The sequence below is a fragment of the Drosophila bipectinata genome, chromosome 2R (assembly GCF_030179905.1).
Source record: "Drosophila bipectinata strain 14024-0381.07 chromosome 2R, DbipHiC1v2, whole genome shotgun sequence".
Taxonomy (NCBI): domain Eukaryota; kingdom Metazoa; phylum Arthropoda; class Insecta; order Diptera; family Drosophilidae; genus Drosophila; species Drosophila bipectinata.
The window spans coordinates 8,396,632-8,422,839 of NC_091737.1; the positions used below are offsets into that span (position 1 = coordinate 8,396,632).

Consider the following 26,208-nt stretch of genomic DNA (forward strand, 5'->3'; position numbering starts at 1 on the left):
GTGAATTCATCGTATGAATAGCGCACAAAACCAAACATTTCAACCAAACAACCAACCATCCAGCCAGGCTTACAATCAGACACACTCTACCAGTCGGTATACATATATATATATATAGATTTCACCGATGTATATAGGGACAAACACACGTGAGTCTGCATTTATTTTGATGTCATAGTTTTCGTTGGGAACGCGTCGATTTTAATATTTAAATAAATGTTGTCGTTGATTGCGCATACGACGCGTTGTTTGTAGATTGTTGTTTGAGTTGTTCTTGTTGTGATTGCAAAACGCTTGTTTGCCAATGGCATAAGACAAATTGTATTTGTTTTCGACTTTTCGCCAAAAACCCAATTATGTGCCCCGGCATTGATGTGGCCCGGCCGTAGTTTCATTTCGCAATTTCCTCATTTCAAAATGCGAAAAATTATACAAATATTGGGGCATTCTACGGTCGCAATGGGTGTTTTAATTGAAATACATTTGCCTGACATGGCTGGAGCTGAGAACTAGGCTGTTGCCCTGGCTGACCCACATTTTAATAACCCTTGAAGTCGAACCCATCTGTCACCTTGTGCCCGCTTCTGCCACTGACATCGGCGGCGCCTCTAATTCATTATATTCATTCGTTTGCTGGGCGAGTGCCAGGAGCAGACATACGAATTTTAACATATTATTTATGGCAAACATTTTTCGGCCAAAAACTCTTCAAACGGGGTAGAGCCACTCTAACCGCAAGCACAGGATACAACAAAAAGAAGTGCTCGTATGCAAATGGAATATCAATTTATTATTGCATACTTTTGTGCGCCACACTCGTCCTGCCTGCGAAACACTTTTAATTTATTAAAAATTCTATTGTCATGGACTAGGATAACAATAACCACAGCAGGGGGGGTTGAGTGGATAAAGATATATGTATGTATGAATGTATGTATGAATGCATATATATATATATTTCACACTCTATCCGCCACCCAAAAAGTGAGAATTCCTGGTTGTCACGGAATTTTTATGTCGCTGAACTCGCTCGGCGTCAGCGTTGGCGGCTACTTTGGCCATCCCCGACTGGATTCTGGCCCGTACTCGAACCCGGTGCCACAATCCGTTTTCTGTTGCTGATGCCTTTCACATGGTTTTGAATGAATGACACATAAAGTTCTTTTTATTTCAGCTGCGTTTTGTTTTTGCGACATTTTTATGAATGCCTCGAAATATTTCAAGCCTTTCGTGCGTCCCCAGCCCGGCTCCTCCGCCCTCTCTACTGGGTTTATTCATGCGGAATGCGACGCATAGTTTTTTGCCAGTTTGCCAGTCCACAGCCCCGGGGCCACCCGCCGCCCCTTTGTTTGTTATTGTTTTGCCAACAGTTCAGTTCAGTTCAAGCCACACTGTACACACCCAGCCAACTCCCACAAGAAGACATGGCTGGGAACCCTTTTCAACGCAAATATGTTCCATTAGCAATGGCTCGACAACGATTTCAGTGTTTTTTCGCCTCGCTTTTGTTTTTTATACATTTCTCCCTTTTTTTTTCTTTTTTTTTTTAAGCCACTGATGGTTGGCTTTCTTTGGGTCTTTTTGCATTTTTGGTTTGGCATGTGTTTGGCTTTCTGTTTTGGTTTGTTGGCATACTTTTGCCAAATGGAAATTATAGTCTAGTGCGCATGCATGTTGGCTGACTGCCTGCCAGTGAGCCTTTTTAGCCATTAATTTATGTAGCCAACAGATGGAGGTCACCTCACACAGAAAGGGCTGTCACCCAAAAACGGAGTCTGCGAACTTTATGCCAACAGACTTAGCGGTGCGGAAAACGAAATCACATCATCGACTGGCCGTTCGGTCGTCCGGCCGTATAATCAACCCGTGAATGGTAAGCCCCATCTAATGACCAACGGCTAGCAAATGAAATCCGTGCCAGGCAAACTATTTGAGGCCCAAAAGGCCAGGAACCCTTTAGTATACACTGGGAGAGATGGACTTGGAGGCATGTTTCATTTTTCACTTTCACAAGTGAATTATTTTTTAACAAGGCTCGAAACTCATTTAAAATTAAGGTACTCTACGAGGAGAAGGTTTTTCGATAACACATAAATGTAAAACTTGAATAAATGCCCGGTAAACTGGTGTTACCAAATTTCGGTTTGGTGAAAGAGAAAACAGGAACCATCCTATTAAATTGCACAAAAAGGGCTTCCCCTAAAGAGTTCTAAAGTATAATTGTCTTGACAAAAGACACAAAAAAATTCCATAATTCCTCACTCTAAATATTTATTAATACTCTTGACAGTTTCTCCCTGTGCACAATTCTATTTTAGCCACAAAGGCAAACAATCAAACAAAGTTCTCCCCTAAAAAACAACAAAATGACGGCGAATCAAGCGACACGCAAATGCAATTCAATGCACTTCTATGGGTGCTTTTGGGAAAAGTTTTCGGACAACCATAGCCATAGCCATCGCCATCGCCAGCCGGACCATTGTTTACCTTTTTTTGTGTTTAAATTTAATTGGTTTCCTATTTAAATTGCATTTGGTTTGGGGCTTTTTCGTTTTCCTTTCTTGATTGTTTGGCTTTGGCTTTGTGCCACTCGTCCATCAGATGAACATATACTCTATACTACATATATATATGTATATATTTATTCCCGGCACTTGGATCCATATAATTTGCCTTTGATTGCCGGCAATGAAATTGGAAAAACCAAAATAAAATTCACATAAATTGGCTTTCATTGTCCTAGTAGTAGCTCTGCAGTGGTTTGGATACGGCTTTGTTGTTAAGGCATACAATTTCATGCCGCATACTTTATGGCAAAAACACACACAGTGCGTGTGTGTGCCACATTTATTTAGATAACCGATTGTAGTTTTTCCAATTAAAATATTTCGAATTTCATTGCGTAGTAGGTGGGTAGTACTATACAAAATTGAATTGTTGCCTCTAGGAAAATGGCATCTGCGCCAGAGATTTTCATTTGGCAGGAAATGAAATATAATAATTTTTATTACAACAGCGTTTTATGACACGCCCGGGGGCGGCCAGAGACTTATGCAGCTCAGTGTTTGCCCAACACAATCACTCCCTCACGCACTGTAAATTTACTTAAGCCAGGCCAAACATTAAAACCACTCTTAAAACTGAAGTACTGGCCCAAATAGCATTAATTTTGCGTTCGAAATGGCAAATAAAATTCTATAAATAAGCAACAGGACTCTGACACTCGAAGCCTGTGCTGTGCCTTGTAATTTCATTATTTGTGTTTTATTTATTGTTTTTGCCAAGCGATTACAGAGGTAAATGGCAAAAGCTGTTTCTAAATCGAAATCCACCAATTTTCACACAACACTTAAGCCAGAACAAAGCATCGGATGAAAAAAAATAAATTCTGTAGGACTGGACTAGGACTAGGACCAGGAAGCGAGTGGATGGGTTATGTGTCTAACTGGATAATGGAGTCGAGAGCAATTGAAGCGCATGCACTGATTCCATAATCGTGTGGGTCGGAAACCCTTCTGGCCAGGCCCACACGGACGGTAAGCCCAACTAAGCGTTGGAGCGTTTTGAAGGGTTAGAGAATAGCAATAGAAAGAAACGCATAAAATATTAATAACAGGATTTGCCCACTGCTGGCCAGGCCAAACAAAGCCTGAAGAGTTCACAAACAACAACAAGCAGCCGGGGGGGGGCCAACAGTTGGCCAAAACTGCTTTGGCTTGGGCTTTGGCCATAATCCCATTACCGGGGTCAATGCGCCCTCACAACTCCATCGAGGGTTAAATTGAGTTGAGCCTTAGGTCGGGGCTCAAGTTGCATGCCGCACTTGAGATTCCGGCTTGTACCCATAGTTACTCAGAAATCAAAATCATGAATCCCAATTCGAATCTGACGGATGGCTGGACTCAACATTCGAATATTTGACGGAAAAAACAACAAGTCCCGGGCCCCAAAGTTGTACGTGTAATTGAATTTTGTGGTGCGTCGTCGCTGGCGTCAATTTATTTGACCACGTATTGTGTGTATTTGCCGGAGAACGGGCCGGGCAGTTGGTGCTGCCGGGGTGTTGGCCAAATGAGGCGGGAAAATGGGGAAAAGTAGGAAAGCCAAGGGGTTACGAGCGATGGCAGGGGATGGCTCTGTTGGTCAGCGGTCTGCGGGGTCTTTTTGGGGGGTGGACGGCTGTTGGTCACTACGTGCGTATTACACGCCGAAAGGGTTATAGCCGTCGTAATTGTATTGGCCGGGCTAAACATGGCGCTCAGTTGTCTGTCGACCGCCTCCACCTCCTACACCCCACCTGCCACACCCTCGCCTCTCTGTGTGTGCGGTCTGTGTTCCACGCACGTTTCTAATTTTGTGCGTGGCTTGTTAAATTTTTTTCCCCTGTTTTCGCTTTTTGCCATTGCTGCTTCTTGCTTAGAGCCGCCAACACAAGTGGCCTTCATTTGGCCAAAACGCAAAGCTCGTGGAATTTGCCTCATTTGGCTGCCCATCCAGAAACGAACAAAAAAAGTTCATTTAGCTATGAGCTGTTTATTATCCCATGGTTGGGGTTTGGTTTGCATGTTTTTTGCGGGTGTGAGAGTTCAATTTCAGTTAAATATTGAAAGGATTTGCTTTAAAAAGGCTCTACAGATCCTATTTGTTTTGCAATCTGAGTAGTAAGATCCAGTTCCAGGCTCCAGAGAATCAAAGGGATCAGTTTTAAAGGTAATTCAGGTTATATTCCATTGTGGGAACTAATCTCTTAAATAATTGTCTCAAAAACGGTTGCACATGCGCACAACTGCTACCTTGCCTTGCTAACTGTCTATTAGAGATGAGGCGAAGGAGCGATAGAAGAGCGTTTCTAACCTAGATATAGACATTCGCCTGAGACCCGTTGCCGCTCCAATAGAGGCCATTATTTATTAAAGACTACTATATTTGATTAAAAAATAAACTATCTTTAAAACAAAGGAGCCTAAAAACTATAAGATACATCGATGACATTTCTGTATACACCTTTGGACATACAACACGGTTATAAGACAAGAATTTAATAGTAATATCTAGATCTAGTAGATTCAACTAATTTTTCTATAAACACTGTTTTGATGGATCGACATACCATGAAATACTATCGAAATCTTTCCACCAGATCGATGCACGATGCAAAATGTTTCGATAAAAGCAATACTATCAAAGTCATACCATCTCCATCAAAAGGACTATTGCCAAACCCCCCAAGGTCATGCATGTTTTAATTTTAATAACTTCAAAGCTTTTTAAAAAAAGTATGTTTTATTCAACACTTTATTTAAATTCAAATACCATTAAAAAAACAAAGTCAGTAACTTTTATATTAATACACTCTAAAATTTAAAATTTACTAATTACTTTGCTAGTCCTTTTCGAAACTCCTGTTCAAACAAGGACTTGTGTTTTTGATGCTTAAATATGCTGTCGAAAGTACACAGTTTACCTTTACCCAAAATAAACGAAACGAGTTTAATCCGAAACATACAGCTAGAAATAACCATAAGAACTTTCATCTCGCATCTCGTATCTGAAAGATACTTTGCTGCTTTGCTTTGCCGAGGCAAGCAAACAAGAGTGGAAGAAGGAATCTCATGCATCGACGCTTAACAATATCTTAGGTTGGACAGAGAGGCAGGCACTGGAACTGGCACTGAGAAAGAGAAGCACTGATTTAACCCCCGCAAACACTAAAACTGAAATCAAATACCTTTGCCCTTAAGCACAATTGACATTTTGCACATGACATGGCAAAGCGAAGGGAAAGTCGAAACATAGCTGGAAAACCGAAACGAAAAAGCAAAAACGAAAAACCAGAAAGAACAGGTGAAACTCGATGCTGCAACAGCCAGGCAGCCAGGCAGTCAGGCAGCCCGACAGTCGGCAACCCCCTGACCTCTGGCTAATGGGGGGCGTGGCTTGACATTATACGCTTGTTATAATCCCCGGCAACATTTTTATTGCAATTGTCAACTGGGACCATAAAGCAGCCGAGAATCCCGACACCTACAAGCGTTTTTGCTTTCTTTCTGCGAACCAATGCGAGGCGACACAAATTGAAAATATGACAAGAAAATTCGCTTCAGCAGCAAGTAGGTCGGAAAAGCGGTTCAAACTGGGAGTGAGGACGGGGGGCAGCAGGTGGCTGCCACAGTTGCTGCAACAGTGGCAGTTTGCTAACTTGCAAAGAGAGCTGGCGTCGAAAGCATATTGATTTTGGGAGCAGAAAGCGAGCGGGTTGCGGAAATGTTTTGCCAACGTTGCCAAAAAAGGAAAACTCGCAAAAAAGAAAGGATGTGAAAAATGCCATGCATGTGTGTGGTAGTGGGTGTGGGAGTGTGTCAGAGTGAGGATTGCATTGAAAAGCGCATGCATCAAGGTGAAGTCAGCAGTTTCCTTTCGCCTTTCGACCGCTGATGCTGCAGATGTGCTCAGCCAAGCAAATAAAAATAATATTTTATCCATGGAGCGAAAAATCGAGAAGGATGCAACGAGGACAAGGATGAGGATGAGGACGTGGCTAAGGAACAATGAGCCGGGATTGTCGAAAATGCGTTTACCAATGGCCAAGCCAAAGCCCATGCCGCAAGACCATGCTCCAAGTCCCTGGCTGCGCGAACAATAGCCAAGGATACTGGGCGCCAATAGAGCCCAGCTCTTCAGCTCTACAATTTACTATATATAAGGATATATATACATCGCCCAAACTGACCCAGATAGTCCTGCTTGGTGGGAAAGTTTATTAGCTTGGCTAAGTTTACGGTCGGCTGCTCAAATCAGTGGCAGCGGATAAAAAATTATGGCACTGCTGGGCATTCTTAACTGTGTGTGAAAAAATGCTCTAAAAAAACTTAAATGGAAGTGCATTTTCAGAAAAATAAAATTAAAATCTATTTAATTTAAAAACTAAAAATATCAAGCATGCTCTTGCAATAATAAATCATAATTTCCAACTACCCATCAAAAAAAATATAAACATTGTAAGCAACATGACCTAACTTTTAGTTCCCAAAACTGAATCGTAAAAAACAAGCCCTAAGCTGCTGGTCTTTTGTAAACGTTTTCCTTGAATTTGCATAATCCTTTCGTGGACTTAAGCCCCAGGCCCAGTTGCAAATGAAAGTTTAGTTTCTAGGACCCGGCCCAGACCCACGGGAACGGATCAAAAGCCGGATACGGCTAACATAAAGCGCAACTTGAGGTGCAATCGTTGTGGTCATCCAGACCAAGTGCTGACGTAATGTCGTAATAATATTAACGCACAAAACAAAACTTTTATTGAGGCCAGGCCCGAGCAGGAGGTAGGCGGGGTTGGCGTCCGGAAGGACTGTATGCCTGGCCTTTTATGATCGTAAAAAGGGCCATAAAAATGTTTAAAGTCGGCCAAATAGGCGCTAAGCAGCGGCAAAGTGCACTTGTTGAGCTGCCTAGTTCATTTTTCCGCTTTATTTTGATATTTTTTCATTTTTTTTTTTATAAACTGAAATAAACTTTCCGCGTGCTCTTGATTTTACGTGCATTTAGTGTGGATATTTTAAAGCCGACTTTATGGCGCCCGGTCCGGCTTATATTTCTTAAAAGTTTCAGCCAGAAACTTTGGGCTGTATCCGAGAAAATTAAAGATATAAATAAGTTTCGTTTTTATGCCATGGCCCTGGGAACCCCCTACCCTGTCGTAATCATTGTGGGATCCATTTAATCAGCCTCATTCAGAGTAACTTTATGGCTTTCCGGCATCGCATCGCACTTAAGTATCTGAAAGTGGGCAAAAACGACTTCCAGCCACGCCCAGAACGCATCCAATAAAAACTAAACAAATCGCTGCCAATGGCACTTATTATCACCTCAGCAGATTTATCACCTGCTGACCGCAACAGACCAAAAATTAATATACAAATAACAGACACACGCTCGGACACGGCAGGAAGGCATGGCCAGGCATATATAAATGGCAACTGAAATGTAAGACGACGAGTGTCTATGTGCGACTATGTATACCGGAGTGGGTGTGGCCCACTCACACTCACTCCCCGCCGCCCAGGGCCGAGTGAATGGCTGGCCGCCCTTTGATAAATTTACTACACAAATTGAGTCGCTAAATTAGAACATTTATTTTTGCTGCCCCAACGTTGCCCAAAAAAAAAATCAAGAAAAAAGAAACACAACCCAACATGGGAGGAGGAGAAACGAAGCGAAAAGGAAAAAAATCCCCCAAGTGCGTTTGCCACTTGATGTGGCATCTAACGAAACCCGAATATCGTCCTTGCCCCAGCACCCCTCTCGTGCTGCCTTCATTATTTTGGACCAGCGCATCGACATCGACTGGCTGCACTTCATACTTAAGCTCGTCCAAATCTCGAGAGTGTAATTTATTGTTATCATTTGTTTGGCTAAAAGCAAAGGAAAAAAGCACAAAAAGACCAGCACACAACGGTCGAAGGACGCAGGACGAAGGCGAACATGGCGTAAGACCAAGAAATGCTAAAATTAAGAACATTTTTATTAAGAATTTCGTGATACCCCTCACTTTGGGGGAGATCTTAGAAATTATAGAAATATTACAAAGAGGGGTATTTAATATTTATCATTACACTTTTATTATAAAATTATATTATATTTCTTTAAAACCTATTTATTGTACAAAAAAATTATACAAAATTATTCTAATGACATCACTTTCCTCTTATTCTAAAATTAAATCTTCAAAAAGTTATCTTAAATAAATGATTAATCTTAGCAGTACCCCAATTCCTCTTTCTCATAATCTTTTGAATTTTTCCATATTTGGACTGATGATCCAAAAAATTTATTTCCTTTATTGGAGCCGTACCTTATGAGGCAGCGCCTCTTCGATTGGGTGGGAGATTGAGAATGCTTTTTTTATTTCTTTTAAAAATTAAAAAAAAAAAAGTTATAAAATTCGAAAGTCTTGATTTCCAAATTTGCAAATTCTGTTCATTTTGGCAGAGTTTTCATTTTAGAAAATAAACTATTAATTATTATTAATTAATACATATTGTATGTATTTCACAAAACAATATATTAGACTCATTTTACAAGAAAATAAACTTTAATTTCAGATGTCAACAATGTTCATTATTAAATGTTAACTTATATTAAAAAAGTATCTAAAAGTCAGTAAGCTTTTAAACATTTTTAATCAATAATTTCTCAAAGTCTAAAAATTTTAATTAAATCTTTTGATGTTTCTCTAGCATCAAAAAAAAATATATAATTATTTTGAAGCCTTCGAACTCCAATACACCCCATTTCTAGGGTACTTTTAGCAATTCTGGCCAGAGAAAAAAAATTAAGAACCCACGAATAGGGCGTACGGAGAGCTGAACAGTGACAGACGGCGGAATAGAGGGCGTAGCTGCCACACACACACAAAGGCATGCGCACACACACAGAGAGAAACATGTATAGCATTTAGATAACTAAAGTAATTTATTTTATATGGAGGTCATGTGCTCACGGACATGTGAAAGTAAATAGCAAAAGGAAGAGACATTCAGCGGCAGTTGATTGCGAGTGAGTGTGTGAGTGTGGGTGGCAGTGGGTGGTGTATGCTGTGGAAATTACGCACCGAAACTGAGACATTTCCGTTCGACACAGATATTTTGTGCTGAGACCGGCAGAAAACAGAAGCCCAACCTGAATCTGGGGATAAGCGGGCCAAAGAACCAGGACATGGTCATCGGTTGCCCCAATTTTATTGCCCACTTTCGGGGGAATTAGCATGCGAATTAACCAGAAACCCAAAAACCAAAGGACCCTATTCAGTCCACACTCCACGGTCCAGTGTCCTGAGTCCGAAGTCCAGCGGAGCAAAAACAAAAATCGGAGTCAAAGTTGAAAATTCAATTTCCCCCAATTCCAGTTCCGCAACAAACTTAATTAAGTGTAGTTCTGTTACTTCAGAGGAATGGCCCGGGATCTGGAGGGCTAAGAAAGGACTATTGAATATTTGGCACAAATAGTTGGGCATACTTTTTGGCGCCCAACTACTGGCACTCCTGCTCCTGCTGCTGTTGCTGCTGCTGCTTGTTTTTTGGCTATCCTGAAAATGATTTAATTGGAAAATTGTTTAGCTAACTGGGAGAACTTATGAAAAATGCATCGCAAAGTTGTGTGTTGCATAGTTCGGGGGCAGATTGCTAATTGAGCCGAAGCGGTCATTAAAAATGCATGACGCCTATTTTTGGTCGGATCCGAGACTTAATTAAAATGAAATTTGGCTTTAATAGGTCGCTGGGGGAAAAGCATCTGCCAGGATATACACACGCCCACACACATGACGGCCCTCTCCCCCAATTGGCCTATTAGGCTCGCATAACAATGATGCCAATAAGCAGCCGTAACAACTAGCACACACTACAGCCATTTTACATGAGGCCCCAACAAATTATTACAAACCTAATGACCTAATATATAAATTTTAGCCAAGAGCAGGGCAGGAGAGTGGGCTGGGGAGTGGTACATCCCTCCCCGTAACAATGGGACCAGCGGGTGTGCCCAACATCCCTTGCTGATAAGATTTCGAGGAGGATGGGGCTGAGATGGCATGGCGTTGGGGTAGCATGCAAAATATATATTCCTCATTGTCGTTGGGTATGCCATTATCTTGGTTCTGGATTCTGGATGCTGGATTCTGGGTCCCGAGCCAAAACAGAAAAAATAAAATGCGGAAAAAAATGGTAAGAAATTGCCTCTAATTTATGAGAGAGAAGCGAGAAGAATACCCCACATACGTTACGCACAATAAATATGCGGTGCAGCCAGTGGCGGCTAATTTTTTAAAAAGAGTAATTTTTTGGCATTCATGGCATACATTTTTCTGCTCAACAAATAGACATTGGGCAAGAAAATATTCGGCTAAGCCGTAGAGCAAAAAACCAGTTCTTTCAAGCCAAAAAGAGTACATTTGTAGACCCACTGCCCCCATGTGTGCAAGTGTGTGTTTATGTTAGTGTAAGTGAGTTTGTATGCACTCAAGTGGTTGCATTCTTAAATTGGATTAAGTGGGTTTTTACCATGGGGACTATGCCCGCCCCACCCACTCTAGCTGCTTCTGTTGGCCCAGTGGATGCTTTTGGCAAGATATTCGCATTTGTATTCTTATATTATTTTTCCTATTTTTGTTTTTTATTTGCCAGCTTGGCTTTACGCTCGAGAGAACTTGAATTTAATTAAGAGCAAATATTAAAGCACAGTTTTTACTCAAATACTGGAGAGAAAGTGTACTTTACGAAGAAACAACAGTATCAGTCTTGAACAAACAGCACAGACTGAGATCTACAGACTTTAAAATAATGATTTTGTTTAATGGAACTACTCGAATCAAGTTCCAATTAGTCTTGAAAGAAACAAGTACAATTGCCAAGTATTTATCATTTATCTTTCTTAATCGCCGTAAACAGCTAAAAGGAAGCCAATTTTCCTCCTCAAAACACTCGGATTGAATAAAATCGTTACAAAGGAACTCGCAAAATCTTGATCATTAACATGAAACATTAATAGAGCCCCGACAAGCCCCACGCTGGCAGATAAAGTGACTTGGCCTAAACGTGTGGCTCTTTCGATTCACACAAAAAAAACACATCGCATCGCAACATCAGGAGTCAAGCAGCGGGGACGACGAGCAGTCCTAAAGGACCTCTTCATTCAATCAATAGGAGTTGGGGACGAGAATAAAAGTACATAGCAATGAACATTTCATTGAAGACGCAACAAAAAACGCATGCCGAGGCATAAAACGAAGCCAGAAAGCTCAGCAAAGAGGCAACTGTGGGAAATGGCCGGGAAACTTGCAACGTTTATCGGGGTAACACGAGACACTGGGACCACGCAACGCCAACGCAGTAAAAATGAACCAGAAGTCATAAAAATTGAAAGCTCGCCCCGAGTATTTCCCATCTCCCATTGGCGGCAACGAGAGAAATATGTATAATAAAGAAAATTGAATATGCCCAGAGGCGGTCAGGGAGCCAAAGTCCCCACAACAACCCCCCACAAACAAAAACAAAACAAAACAAAAAGGATGCTGTTCAGACAAACACTTTTCACGAAAAGGAGACACAAGTCCAAAGAAAATGTTGCCAACAAACTACCAAGAAAAGGTTTATTAAGAAGACGGCTATTAGATGCTCTTTATAAGGGATATAACTAGGTGTTATACAAATATAATTCTTCATTCTAAACTAAGTCTTAATTGTCTCAAATCTTAGATATAGCTACCATTATACATTTCCTCATTCAGAGGATTCTATCACAACCCATCTTTCCGTTTAAAAAATCCAGTTACCCCCCTTTCTGGCCCAGTCCACCTTTCCTTTGGTTAAAATGTAAATTTTATATCTACGTTAAATGTCTGGCTCTGGATACAGATACCAGATACAGATACAGCAACGGGCTTTCGTCGATTGCGATTTTTATGCGACACAAAATCTGTGGCAAACTGTCCTGACTCGGGGTTCAATCTGTTTTTTATGGCAGACGCAAAAAACAAACCCAAAAAAGGCCAAAACTAACACAAAGCCAATGAAATTTACTTAGTTGGCAACATGCGAACGAAACTGGATGAGATATATGTTATCAGAGAATTGTTTTGCTGAACGACTTTGACTTTTCTAGGAAACTTAATAGGGGTTTTACTTTCGAAGATAGAAAACAGTAAGGTTAATCGACAATACGATACCCGGTACTTTACTCTTCCACTACAAGCAGTTTTATTGCATTTTCTTGCATACTTTTGGGTGCTGTGGAAAAAGTCAGTATGGAAATCAGAATATAAATGTCGATAGTTTTTCTAATCATAGTCCGATTTGGCTGAAATTTTTTTTTGTCAACTTATGGAATGATATTCAACAGAGTTATATGAAATATTTAAGCCTTATATAGTTACTTCATACATAAATTACAAAATCTAAACCATTATTAGATTTAAATCGATTAGCCAACCCATTCCATTAGCACTTTGCCTTCCAGACTCTAGAGGATGGAGAAACTTATTTATAAACTGATTTGCATTCTGGGCAACAAGACATCCCGACACAGCCTAAGCCTAAGCTGTTTGCAAACGCAGAACTAAGACAGTGCAAAAATTGGCAAACAAGTCGGAAGATATAGCCCCCGTCGTCTATATAAATAGCTGGGGGAAACTGTCGCCTGTCGTTTCTATTCTATTCTATTATGTCCCCCACGCCACTTGCCTCCTTGCCGATTCCATTTCGATTCGATGTCAAGAAAGTGCAGATCTATCTTTGGGATTCCCTATTTTTTCTGCCAGTTTTCTGCCAGCTGCCCCCGTGCCGCCCCCGACGCAATAGCAGCTGGTTCTGTGAGGCATGCCACGTGGCCGGGCCACCGCCAAGGCGAGGAGAATAAAGTCATAAAATTGAATTGGTAATTTTTTGTGTTAAAAGCAGAAATTAAAATAAATTGAATTGCTGCTAAGACGAGAACCGACCGACGAGAACACCAGAAGACGAGATGGAGCTCTAAAATGGGAAGGAAAATGCAAATGAGTCACATCGATGGAAAAGGCGGAAAATGGTGGGTCCGTAGGGCGGGGGCGGATATATATCCTATACTATATAGGTAGGCGACCCAAGAAATGAAAACAAAATAAAATAAAATACAAAAAAAAGCACAGAGGCCAGAAAGGAAAAGAAAATCGCTTCAACGAGCGAAATAAATGCATTGTTGTTGTTGTTACTGTTTTATGGTTGGCATTCCCTTGCGTCCTCATCCTTCGTCCTGTGTCCTTAGTCCTGTGACCTGCTCATTGTTCATTCGGTTGTTGTTGCTGCTGTTACTTGTGCCGCCGCGGCTGCTGCTGTTATTGTAATAGGATTACTGCATAAATTAAAGTATTTACCGTGGCATCATCAAATAAGATTTGCAACGCCCCCGCCCCATCAAAAAAAAGAAAAGGAAAAAAAGAAAAGCCGGGAAGGATCCCATCCCCCTAACGAGCTACAATGCGCGAACATCAAAAATCGCAAGGATAAGTGCGGAAAAAACGAAGGAAATACCTAGAAAAAGCAGAACAAAACAGCAAAGTAAATAAATAAATGTAGGAGCAGAGAGAGATAGCAATTGGGGTATGGCACTGCCACAGAAAGAGACAAGTGCAGGGCAGAAGAAAAGAGAAGGGGCGAGTTCAAGTGGCTGTGGGGACACGTAAAAGTAAAGTTTATTGCATAATTTTCGGCGGCTTAGTTAAAGTGTAATGTAAACACAAGAGCCGGGCCAAGCCGGGCAGGGATACGCGGGAGAAAGTAAGAAAGAAAGCAAGTGATGTAAAAACGGTTGAAAGGCCACCAGGCGATGAGACAATAAAAGTGCAGATTATAAGAAAATATGTCACTGGAGCTTTTATTTTGCGATGCTTCTGAAAGTATTTTTCTTTTCTTATCACAGCCCCCACCCACGACTTTAATTTTTGAAACAAAAATATTTAGAAAATTCCCACCCGCCCCCAGATGTTGGAAAACTATTCCTTTTACTTTCCACTTTCATATTTCATATCCCTGGGGCTCAGGCATAGACCGCAAAAACATGAAATATGTATCCAAAAAACCGCTGGCCACTTTCGAAGGACCTCGGTGATGGCCGCCCGCCGCTTGTGATTTCCGCCGAATTCCAGGAAACAGAAACAGCGGCAGCGACAGCGAAATCACTTCGAAAATTTTAGAAACTAAACACACAAAAACCGCAAATTTCATTTTGATAAAATTTTAATTTGGCCGAAAGCCCGCAAAAGCCAAGAGGGCTCTCGTTAGCGGGAGCAGGAGGTCGCAACGGCAGAGAAGTGGCAGGGAGGCTGCGACCTCGACTCGCCTCAATAATTCAAAGATGCTAAGCCGCAAATTGGCATTGGCAGTGGCAGTGGCATTGGGGGGCCAAAAAGTGGATGGGTGGTTGGGTGGCTGTTTGATGTTGGGCGGCGGTGGGTAATGGTGGCCCGCAGCTGAGTCCTCCCCCAACAGACAGGATACACATCCGTCGGGGCACTAAAAGCAGGACGAGACCGAAGGTCTAACACGCACGCATTAAACTCTATTGGGTGCTAATGTTTTTCCATCCTACCACCCCCTGGCCTTGCCGCCAAATTTTCATAAATTCAGCAATGAGCTTGTCGACGCATGAGTGTGTGTTGTGCGCCTGTGTGTGTAATAAAAATACGCTAAAATGTTTGTATCACATACATAAACACGCTGCTTATTGCCTACTTGTCGGGGCAAAAAGCAAAGATACGCGGCGTGTGTGTGGGTGTTGGTGGGTGGCGATGGGAAGTAGGCAGGAAAATACTGTTCATTTGGTGAGGCTTCTTCCGCTAAAAGGTAGTACTACAGAAGTGCCTGCTATCGAGTTTATTAAAGCTCAGGCATGGAAAAAATAAAAAGAATTTTTAAGAAAAAACGAAACTTTAAAAACCTCTTTCGCAAGACTCCCCCCTTGAATAAAATCCTTATTTAATTTCCCAAACAAATCCTTTAAAATAAACTTCAAACTGTTATGGGAATTTCAGAGATTTTCGGTAATTTGGTTTGGGGGAAGACACAGTCTATTCAGAGCGGGTGGTTGCCACATGAAACCCCTTCCTTCCTGGGATGGCACATCCAGAATCCATTTGGCATATACGCTTATGCGCGGGCTTATCGGCGCTTCAAGTAAACAGACAGGCAGCTATAAAAATTTGCATTTGACTAATGCCAAAAATTCAGAGACGACAGCAACGGGCCATGGGCTACGGGCTACCGAGCTCCCCTCGATAAGCTAAAGCGGAGCATCTTCGGCCACCCACAGCCTCCCCCCAGACACCCAGTTACCCAGCCTCCAACCCTTAACCCCTCCATAAGTCAACCCTTACAAGCAAACAGCAACAATAACAATGTCTTGGAGGAGATGCCAATGCGTTTACTGATTTTTCGAGTACGATACGTGCAAAGATTTTCTTTTCACAGGACTTTTTCTTCGTTTTTTTTTTTTTTTGAGGGGGAGAGGACTGTGAAGGATAAAGGAGGATGCTTTTATGCTATTTCCTATTAAGCTATTTGTTGCTGGCTCTCTTTTATCGCTTTTACTCTCTTCTCGAACACTCGCCTGGTTTTATCCGCCGCTTCTCTGCATTGTGAGTTTGCCAAATTTCGTGTATGGCGTTGCATTGCAAAAGATACTAAAAGCTTACCCCACACACAGATACACACACACATGTCTCGTTTATCGATTTTCCACCCCCACCACCCACCGCCCTCCGTCTGTCTGCAATTGCACCCTGGCCAAATGTGGGCTTGTGCCTGTGTTTGTGTAGATTTTTGACATGCCAACGCATTTTAAATTTGCATTTTTTGGCACCGAAACTGCCAAAAATTTCTAGCTAAAAGCATTAAGGCTATTGTGGGCACTGCTGGCTGTTAAAGTTCGGGGGTTGAACAAATGAAATTGCCAAAAATATGCCAACAATAGACTTTAGTTTTCGTTAGCAAAAATATTGAAAAATATTGCTATGCTAATATTTGGATAGATATGTGTGGGGATGGGGATGGGATGTGCGGGGATGTGTTGGCCAGAAATAATTTTGAAAAATTGCTAAACTGGATGGAAACATAACCATACTGTAGATGCTTCCAAATAAACAAAATTATTAAGTAAATACTGGCTATCAGACTATTACCCTACAAATAAATTATTTAAAAATATCAAGTGTTGTTTTGATTTAAAATTTAGATTTTTCCCAAGAACCCAAAACACTAGAACCCATTTGAGAGTCCCCTTGGGTCTTTGATTTTGATAAAAATCCATCATCTCCACCCCTTAACCTCCAACCCAAGCCTAATCCGCATACATATCCCGACATAAACTCACAGCTTTCCTGACTCTTGTTTTATAAAATTTATGACGAACCATATACACGAATATAAATGCTACAATAAGTCACTGTCATAAGTTGCAAGTTCGTGTGTGGGTCGGCGGGGCACACACAGGATTTTTGGAAGGTAACTTTTTACAAAAGCTGCTTGATTTATTGGGGCTGACGTATTGGCACACATTTGTGAAGGATCTAGGTGGAGGAGAGAGCTTTCCAACTTCCTACAAATATTAATTAATATTTTTCACTTTCAAAATCGCTCCCCCAGCGGTCATTGGAATTGTTTAAGGTTTTTCAGCGATATCATTAAGTCCTAACACGCCCACAATTAAAAGCATCCCCATCGGCGGGAGAGAAGAAAAAAATCTTTAACAAAAATTATGAGAAGCTCTTATAATAGATTATGTCAAAGCGTAGTGAGGGGAATTCCCCAAAAATTAATTTGAAAATATAAACCAGCGAGGGGCGGAGATGTGAAAAGGCAGGGTGGCTGGCCAGAATAGCCGTGAATTTGTTGTGTGTCACGTCCAGTCGGCTTTTCCAGGATTTTCCGTTCAGTATGGAAATTTTTGTGGATTTTCTTGGAGGCCATTTCTTGCAAATGGCAGCTAAGCGACGCATAATGAGAACTCAAGCCAAAAGACTTGGGGACTTTCTGCGGTTGCCCCAAGGCCCCCGAAAATAACGAGACTCTTTAAGGCAAGTACTGCCTCGCACACACAAGACGCAATTGATTTAAGCTGCTTGGCTGGGTTCTTCGCCTTTGACTGGGCCTAATCCTATTTTTCATTAATCTAATTAAGGCTGCGTAGACCGAGAGAGAGAGATCCTAACATTTTCGGTAGACACGAGGCCAATCTAATGAAATTATTTGCCAGAAACAAAGGCCCCCCGGTTGGCGCCCACAATGCACTTCGAGAGCATTATCGATTGGGCGAATTGAGGTCAATTAGGCTGGAGCTGTAGAAATTTTGGCAACCGAGAAATTTCAAAAATCCCAATTAGCCGAATGTAAAAGAACGTCTTTTAATTTAATTTCCAGTGAACGTTAAAGGAGGGCACCAAAGAATTCCAAAGGATAAAGTATATTGGCGATCTAAGGAGAACCGAACGGCGAAAAACAAGCATTCCCCGAGGTAATCTCGCAACCGAAACCTTGACAGCCAGGGAGCCGGGGCCCAAGAAATATTTAATGCTCACTGCCATACTTAATAATAAAAAACCTTTTACACGCTGCACCAAAAAAAAAAACATGAATGGGAAAAGGCCAACACCAGACGTCCCCCGGGCATCGCTAAGCGGGCAAAAAAGGCCCGAAAGAAAGTACAATGGGCCAAGGCAAGCGAGAAGTGCGATAAATAAAGCCAGGATTTAAGCCAAGAGTGCAGGGCATTCAAATGTTGTTAATACACAGGGAGAAAAGTCTAATTGGGCAATGAAAAAGGAAATTTTAAAGCATACTTTTTGGCGCATTAACTAAATATTTTCCTCTTTTTAATCTTCTTTTTCTAGGTCTCCATGTTAGCCTCTTCGCTAGGGAGTTAGGATGAAAGCCAAGGCGTTCATGATATTTTTCAGAATGTATACGTATTACATCGCCTATCTTTGGGATTTTAAGATCTCTTTCTATATCCCTAGTTCTCATGAACCAGGGGGCATTACAAATCGATCTGACTATCTTACTTTGCGCTACTCGTATTTTTTTCAGGTTTGACTTAGACGCTATGCCGTAGACTTGTAATGCATACTTCCAGATTGGGCTAAGAATAGATTTGTAGATCCTAACTTTGTTGGAAAGTGAAAGCTTATTTCTTGGTGATAATAACCAGGACATACTTGCTGCCTTTGAAAGCACCGCCTGCTTTATCATCGTTGTGTGCCTCTGGAAGTTAAGTCCTCTATCCAAAATCACACCAAGGTACTTGTAGTAGGCTTCGTGACGAAGCACAGAGCCAAGCATGGAGATGCCTGGGCAGTTTTTTGGCCTTGTGGAGAATGTGACACAAGCACATTTGCTGCAGTTGATGCCTATGCTCCAATCTGTAGTCCACTTTTCAAAACGTGTCACGTACTCTTGCAGACCCAAGGTTGCGATTTCTATGCTTGGACTTCTGACCATAACAGCAGTGTCGTCAGCGTACGTTGCGATCAGCATGTTACCATCGTCGACTTGGGTACAGGCCCAGGAGTCTGGCATATCTGATGTGTACAAAGAGTAAAGCGTCGGACCTAGTACACTACCTTGTGGTACACCGGCTGAGATTGGGCGTTTTGACGACTTTTCTCCATCGAAAACCACACTGAATTTTCTCTCCGATAAGAAGCTCTAAACTAGGAGAAAAAGCTGAGGCGTTAGGAGGTTTTTCAGCTTGCTTAGAAGACCATCGTGCCATACCCTGTCAAAGGCTTGTTGAATGTCCATGAACACAGCAACTGCATACATTTTGTTTTCCATGGCTTCAAGAGCGAAATTGACCACGCGATGTAGCTGTTCAGGTGTGCCATGACTCTTTCGAAAGCCAAATTGCCACTTTGGAATAGCTCTGCTTACCATTTCTAGTGCAAGGATGCGATTCAGAATGACTCTTTCCATCATTTTACCCAATGCAGGTAAGAGACTAATTGGCCTGTATGCATCTACCTCAGTGGGTTGCTTTCCAGGCTTGGGTATCATCGTGATGATAGCATTCTTCCATGCTCTCGGGTAATGACTCAGCCTTAGGACGCTGTTAAACAATAGGACTATAAATAGTAGTGCCTTGATGGGAAGAATCTTCAGCGTTTTATTGTCCAGAAGGTCCTCTCCTGGTGCTTTTTTGTTTTTGAGGTTTCCGATCTGTGCCTTGACTTCTTCCAAGGTTACAGGCTTACAGGGAAGAGCCATTTGAAATGGTCTGTCCAGTTGTGTTTCTACAAACATTCGGTTTTCCAGTGGAGCTAGATCTAGCGGCTTAAATCTATTTTCCAGATTATCAGCAAAGATATCCGCCTTCTGCTGACTTGACCTACACCAACCGCCAGCGGGATTTCTGAGTGGAGCCTTTGGGATGACCTGTCTCTTAAATCGACTTGTGAGTTTCCATAAGGAGTAATTGGTAGATGCATCTGGACTCGCATTTTCCAACATCTGGTCTATATGGTCTTGCTTGTTCTTGGTCAGGACTTTGCTTAGCCGGTTTGACAGTCTTTTATAAATCCTGTGGAAGCGAATATCTCCTGTGCTTGTGTATTGTCGACGGACTTTTCTTCTAAGCCGTATGAGAAGTAGAGCATTTTGTGGGAGCAGATTGTTGCTATTGTGATTCGAACGGTGACTTTGGTTCGGGGTAGCAGCTGTCGCAGCAGTGTGTATATTTTCCATGAAAGCTGCCACCGCAGCTTCAAGATCGTCTGGATGGTTGATGACCGTGTTGAGGTTAATGCTTCTGTCTAGGGACTCCTTAAACTTTTCAACAGAGGAGCCGGGCGGGAGTATTGATTTCTTTTTTGGCTTGCATTGCGGTCTTTGGCTTAGCGTTGCGACGATGGCCAAATGATCCGAGGACAGCTCGTATTTGGTTTCGATTGCAAGTTTGTGGAGTGGTACCCCATTTACGATGAAGAAGTCCAGGGCGGTTGGTGTGAGCCTGGTATTTGAAGAATAGAAAGTAGGTTCCCCAGTAGCTAGAACTTGGCTTGAGCTTGAAACTATGGCCTCTTGGAGACGCTTTCCCCGGCAACAGGACCTTAAATTTCCCCACCATTGATGCTTGGCATTAAAGTCACCTCCAGCTAAAAATTTTGGACCTAGAGAGGCTAGTAGCTGGTCAAAATCTTGTTTTGTCCAAGGCTCGCTGGGCGGAAGATACAAGGAAGCTATTTTAAGTAGACCTCCATTTGTTTGAATTTCAATGCAAGCTAGCTGTAAGTCTGTTCTCGTCGTGGGCTCACTCTGCGTATGGATAATGCTGGTCTTGATAAGGATAGCAGAGCCGCCTTTAGCAGTGTTGCTAGGGTGATTGGCAAAATATTGGTCATAACCAGGAATGTAAAAGTTAAGACCGGGACGCATGTGCGTCTCGGTAATGAGCAAATGAGGTAAATATTTTCCATTATTATAAACCTTCTTATATTTAGAACTTATAAGTAAGCCCTGCTCCTGAGATTTTTCTTAGTGAACACTCAAAAACAGCTGAAAACTGCACACTAAATGCTTGGGCGCCTGAAAGTATGCTTTCAATTGTGCGCAATTTAGTGCGACAGGACGACAACAAAAGGGCCTCTTTCTGGAGCTAGGACCCTACCTGTTCCAATGCTTGTACGTGTATGTGTTTGTGTGTGTGAATGCAATTGTACCAGTGTGTGTGCGCTTGACTAGGTGCGAACAAACACGTGCGAATGCGGCGCCTAAAAACAGGCAACACAAAAAGGCCAGCGACTTTTGCTCATTGTTTGCCATGGCTCTCTACCTTTCCGGAGGACTCCGAACTGCGAACGGCGAAGCATGCTTTCTGTTTTCTGCTTTCTGCTCTGCGATTACGATTATTATGATTATTGTTTACTAAAGCCAGGGTGCAAGAAAACACGGCCAGAAGTTAGGGCAAATATCATAATAAAAGTCCATAAAATAAAACTGGCGACTGCCTGGTTTTCGGCCATCTTTTCTTCTTCTAGTACTCGCTCTGTTCCATTTCCATTCTGGCCAACAATGCGAAGCGGCGGCCGCGCTAGTTTTATGTGCCACATAAACATAGCTGCCACTCGCGTTGTTGCACGCTTTTTGGCGCGCAAAAACTTGGCGCTCGCTTTGCCATTTTATTGCTTGTCTTACACACTCAAACACAAATACACACACACCACCGTACACACACACAGCCAGGCTATATGGGGCCATGACTTTTGTCATTCCATTTCGTTTGGTTCCGTTTTGCCTTTCTTGTGCCAACAACCTGCCACGCCTGAAATATGCTAGCTGCATACTTTTGGGCGCCGGGCATGAAATTAAATGTAGGAAAAATTTACGAAAATAAATATAAAAGCTTCAAGTCAGTTACGGTTTCAGTTGTAAAAGTAAATGTATACATTTTTGCTATGGAAGATTTAAATTCCACCACAATTTTAAAGTCATATGTAGCAGAAAAAGCCTGTTTCTTCATAAAAACTCACATTTCTTTTGTTCTTAAATCTGATATGTAAGAGAAAACATTACTAACCTGCTTACTGTTGCTGATAATCAGGCATTACTTTTCTCAAAGGGGATTTTCAATTAAAAATATTTTCCTAAGTAGGTATGGTATTATGGCGAACTTTTTGTCGGGGGATTAACGGTTCATATTGGCTTAGAACTCTTTGAGACGGAAATTCCAGCACTTTGGCGCTGTCTTGTTTTTCTTTTGGGGTGAGCCCGAAAAAAACTCGTTCTCGTTCTCGTTTCGGTTTCTGTGAACTGTGATTACTCTCCGCGTTGGCAAATTAAGGCTGCGCCTAGTCGGCCGGACACGGACGTCGCTTTGCCGGAAACGGAAGCCGGAAATTGCGCGCACAACAAGCGACCAAGGACCGAAACCCAGGACACACTCACTACCACTAACAGTCGGCTTGTTTTCAATATTATTTTATACTTTTTTTTTTCATATACTTTTCTGGTTGTTTTTAATACTGCTGGCCAGGCCAATAAAACCGCAGATAATCCAGCCGATTGACACGGCCCCCGAGATGCGTATTTAAAAATACTTGAAACGCAATTAATTTTGATTTTTATTTATTTCTTTTTTCGGTTTTTTTTGTATTTAAGCGAACACGATTCGAACACACACGTGCTCTTCTCACGCGCCACACTTTGCGGCAGCGTCAGTGCAATTAATTATGTTTGCCTTGTTGTCTTTCGTGTTGGTTGCGGGTATTTAACATGTCTGGGATGTTGCAACTTCTGCGACAAAAGGACTTTCGGGACACCAATTGCAAACAGTTATTTTTCTGGGAAAATGCGAAATGTAACCCCCTCCCAGGAGAAGTTTCCACAGATTTTTACGCACGTCGCGTTTACTTCTCGAATTATTTTCACGAATTGTTTTCCGACGCACGTCCGGTTCCGTCGACTCTCGCGAATACTCTCATCGAGGATTTTGAAAACACGCTGGGTTCTATGCTATAGAAGGCTAACAGTCTGTGGAGAAAGTACAGTAACAGAGCTGTAGCAGAAAAAGAAAGTTTAACAGAGGCATTCTTTTGCTGCTGCAGCTCTGCTAACCGCTCTCGCGCTCGTGAAATCTTCTCTTTTGGGCTGCGCTCTGTTATACGAGTGTTATATGCCTTCCAGGCTGCGAGAGCGGAACTCTCCTGTATCTGTATCTCACAGATTCTCTCACCGGCTTTGGGTTTGTTTGGCGGCATTTCTGAGATTCGCTTCGCCATTGCCGGCTCCGGGTTCCGGGCTGCCGACTCCGGGACTCTGGAGATTCTCCAGAGGAAACTTAAATGCATTTGCTTATAAATTATGTCTTCGTGGCGTGTTAATGTGCCCTGAATCGCTGACTGACGGCTTGACAGAGTGACAGACTGACGGAGTGAAGGACTGCTGCCGCCCGAGTTGCTTGGGCGACGCCAGATTTTTGTCCGCCCTACGACAAGGACACACCTGTTGGGCCACCTGTAATGCAGGTGAAAGGGTGTGCTGCCTGCGCACAGTGAAGGGCGTTGGGTAATGCACATGACATGTAATTGAATTAAATTGATTTAATTTGTAGATGCTTTTGAAGGAAATAAATATTAAAATTATATAGTTACTAGTCTATTTGAAAATTAAATTCAGAAACAGGAAATATACATGCATATATTGGTCTTCCGTTTGCCCAAATCTTTCAATGCTCCTCCAAAAATAAATTTTCATTTCAAGTATTTATTCGAGCACCCGCTTCCGGCACTTTGTTTTCCAAAAACACTTTAGAATACCCATTCATTGCAAAGGGAAGCCAGCGAAATCAATTGACTCTGGCATAGCCTGGCACATCTTTGGCTGCCGGTCAATTAGCAGTTTAATTGTTTTTACAGCCAACTCCCAGACTCCACACTCCGATCTCCAAATCTAAATAAAATCTGAAGACATAAATCACGTCAATGCAACGACGCCCTGAATTTACATAAATAATGGAAGTGTGGGCCTGGCCTGGGGAGGTACAATCGCATAGTGTCACTCCTAGAGTTACTAGACTTCTTCCAGCCGACGTCTCGCCTAAACATCATTAAAAATAAAACCCAATTAACGGTTTCGAGTGCCTGTCGCCTGACAAAAGGACGCCCTTTATTCCAAAATAGTTTCAACTTTTGCAAAAATATGTGAAAAATGAGCCAAGAACTGGATAGCTGGGTAGAGCTGTATAGCTGTAGAGCTGTGGAGGGGTGGTGGCAGAATGTCATTGGCATTGCAGTGGCACATTGTTGTTACTGGTGTTGCGGCTTCGGGTTCGTTTTCGGGTTCAACTCCAGGGGGTTGCTGATGCTGCTGCCGCTGCTGCATCTGCTTGACAATTGTTGCCACTTATATATACGATTTTCTTTTTTTTTTTTGTTCTGTTCACCCTGCTAATCCGCAATCTCTACATCTAACAAATACAAAAAATAAATAAGAAAAAATCTCAAGAACTGCAAGTTTAGGAAAGTTCTACTATAACGCAACGAAATGCAATTTTGTTTACGTTTCGCTTTGACAATGACTTGCAATTGCAACCCAGAGTTGAGAAGTTACGGAGCGGCGGAGATGCGGGGGAAAAATGCCAAACCCCAATGACGGAGCTGAAAAACCAGGATTCGAAATTAAATTTGCCACGCGTCTGGATCGACGAGTGCACAATAAATTGTTTATCCAAGAGTTGATGTTTGTCTGCCATATGAATGAACTCTGACCCCTGGCGAACGAGGATGCCTTTTAAACGTTCTTAAAAGCGCAACTAATAAGTCTTCAAAAGTGTCTAGTCATGTGGAAATATGGGAACTATTGCAGCCGAGGGGTAGAGTAGAGCTGATGCACCCTACAGCCACATGCCACATCCACCAAATACCTTCGACAACATTTATCAGCGTTTAATTGAAAATCATTTCGTTTCCGGTGTATGTGGCAACCCTGAACAGGACGAGCCGAAGAGAAACTGTTCGACGGCTCTCTCTGCGCACTGCCCTTCCAGTGGCGCTTCCAGTGCAGATTCGCGCTCTTCGAACAACAAGGCCCTTGGCAGCATTTCATTCAAAAACCAAAACTCAAACCGAGTCCAGCCTCAAAGTACTCGCAGTTAAATAATTTTTATTGTTGTTTTTCCGGTTTTTTGGGGAAAAGTAAATTTTGCACAACAATTTCCCGCCCCCCTCAGATGGATAGAAAGAGAGGGGAGACAGATGGTGCGAGGGAGAGGGAAGGCTGCAGGGCAGCGAACACAAATCACGGAAAATATAATTTATTATTTCTTGCCTTATCCTTGAGCCGCAGCCAAGGCGCATCTCCACCGCCGCCCCTCTCCTTTTACTCCTTGCCTCCTGTCCTTTTCTCTGATGTGTTTGTCTTTGGCCTGGGTCCGTCGTCCTGCTGCTCCTCCTCTGACAGTCTACTACTAGCTCCAAGTCCTCGAACCCCTTAAAGCCCCATTCATTCCCCACTCCCTCTTACACCCCCTTGTACCTTTCCCCGGCAAAATTCTATGCTTAACGCCATTTTTGTGTGCGAGACACGATGACGACAAATTTTCAACGTGCAACCTGACACTGAGCTGAGATTTTCCAAATTCCTTGTCTTCACTTGTGCCTCCCCCCCCACCCCTCCTCGGAGTCCTGCGTCCTTCTGCCTTTGGCTCAATGATTGCTGCATGCATGCAAAACTGCCAGGGACTCTGTCTCCGGTTATGGCCCCCTTCTCTGTCTTACTTTCTCTATAGCCTCGGTCTCTATCTCTTTCTATCGCCCTTGCTCTGTCTATTTCTCCGTCTACATCTGCGACTCCGACAGTTGAAAGGATTAGACCAGCTCATGTGTCCCTGTGTCGTGTGAGAAATAGAATGGTAGTACAGGCAGGGAAAAGGGATGTTCTTTTCAATTTCAAGACATTTTAGAGGACATTATAGAAGAGCTAGTTTCTTCCAGTGTATGGGTGGCAAAGTGGGCGGCAGGGACACTCGCTTCTACGTAAAAAGTATTTGCACAACTCTCAAGTGGGTCAAATGATTAGGCGGCATGATGAAGTGCCTTGCCACTCGAGCCATCGCCTTCCGTTTCAGAGCCGCCCCCTCATGCAGCGCCCATCCAAAAATAAACAGTTTAATGTTTTGAATGAGCAATTGAATTTGATT

At 42.5% G+C, this 26,208-nt stretch overlaps 1 protein-coding gene across 1 annotated transcript in view; it reads right to left on the reverse strand.

Annotated features, from left to right (window-relative positions):
- The window catches only part of tei (teiresias), a 118,608-nt gene extending 95,632 nt beyond the window's left edge, over positions 1-22,976 (reverse strand). Inside the window, exon 1 of the mRNA XM_017251290.3 lies at positions 22,090-22,976. The gene's annotated coding sequence lies outside the window, so the exon portion shown is untranslated. The remainder of the gene's footprint in view (positions 1-22,089) is intronic.
- Positions 22,977-26,208: the final 3,232 nt, after the last annotated feature.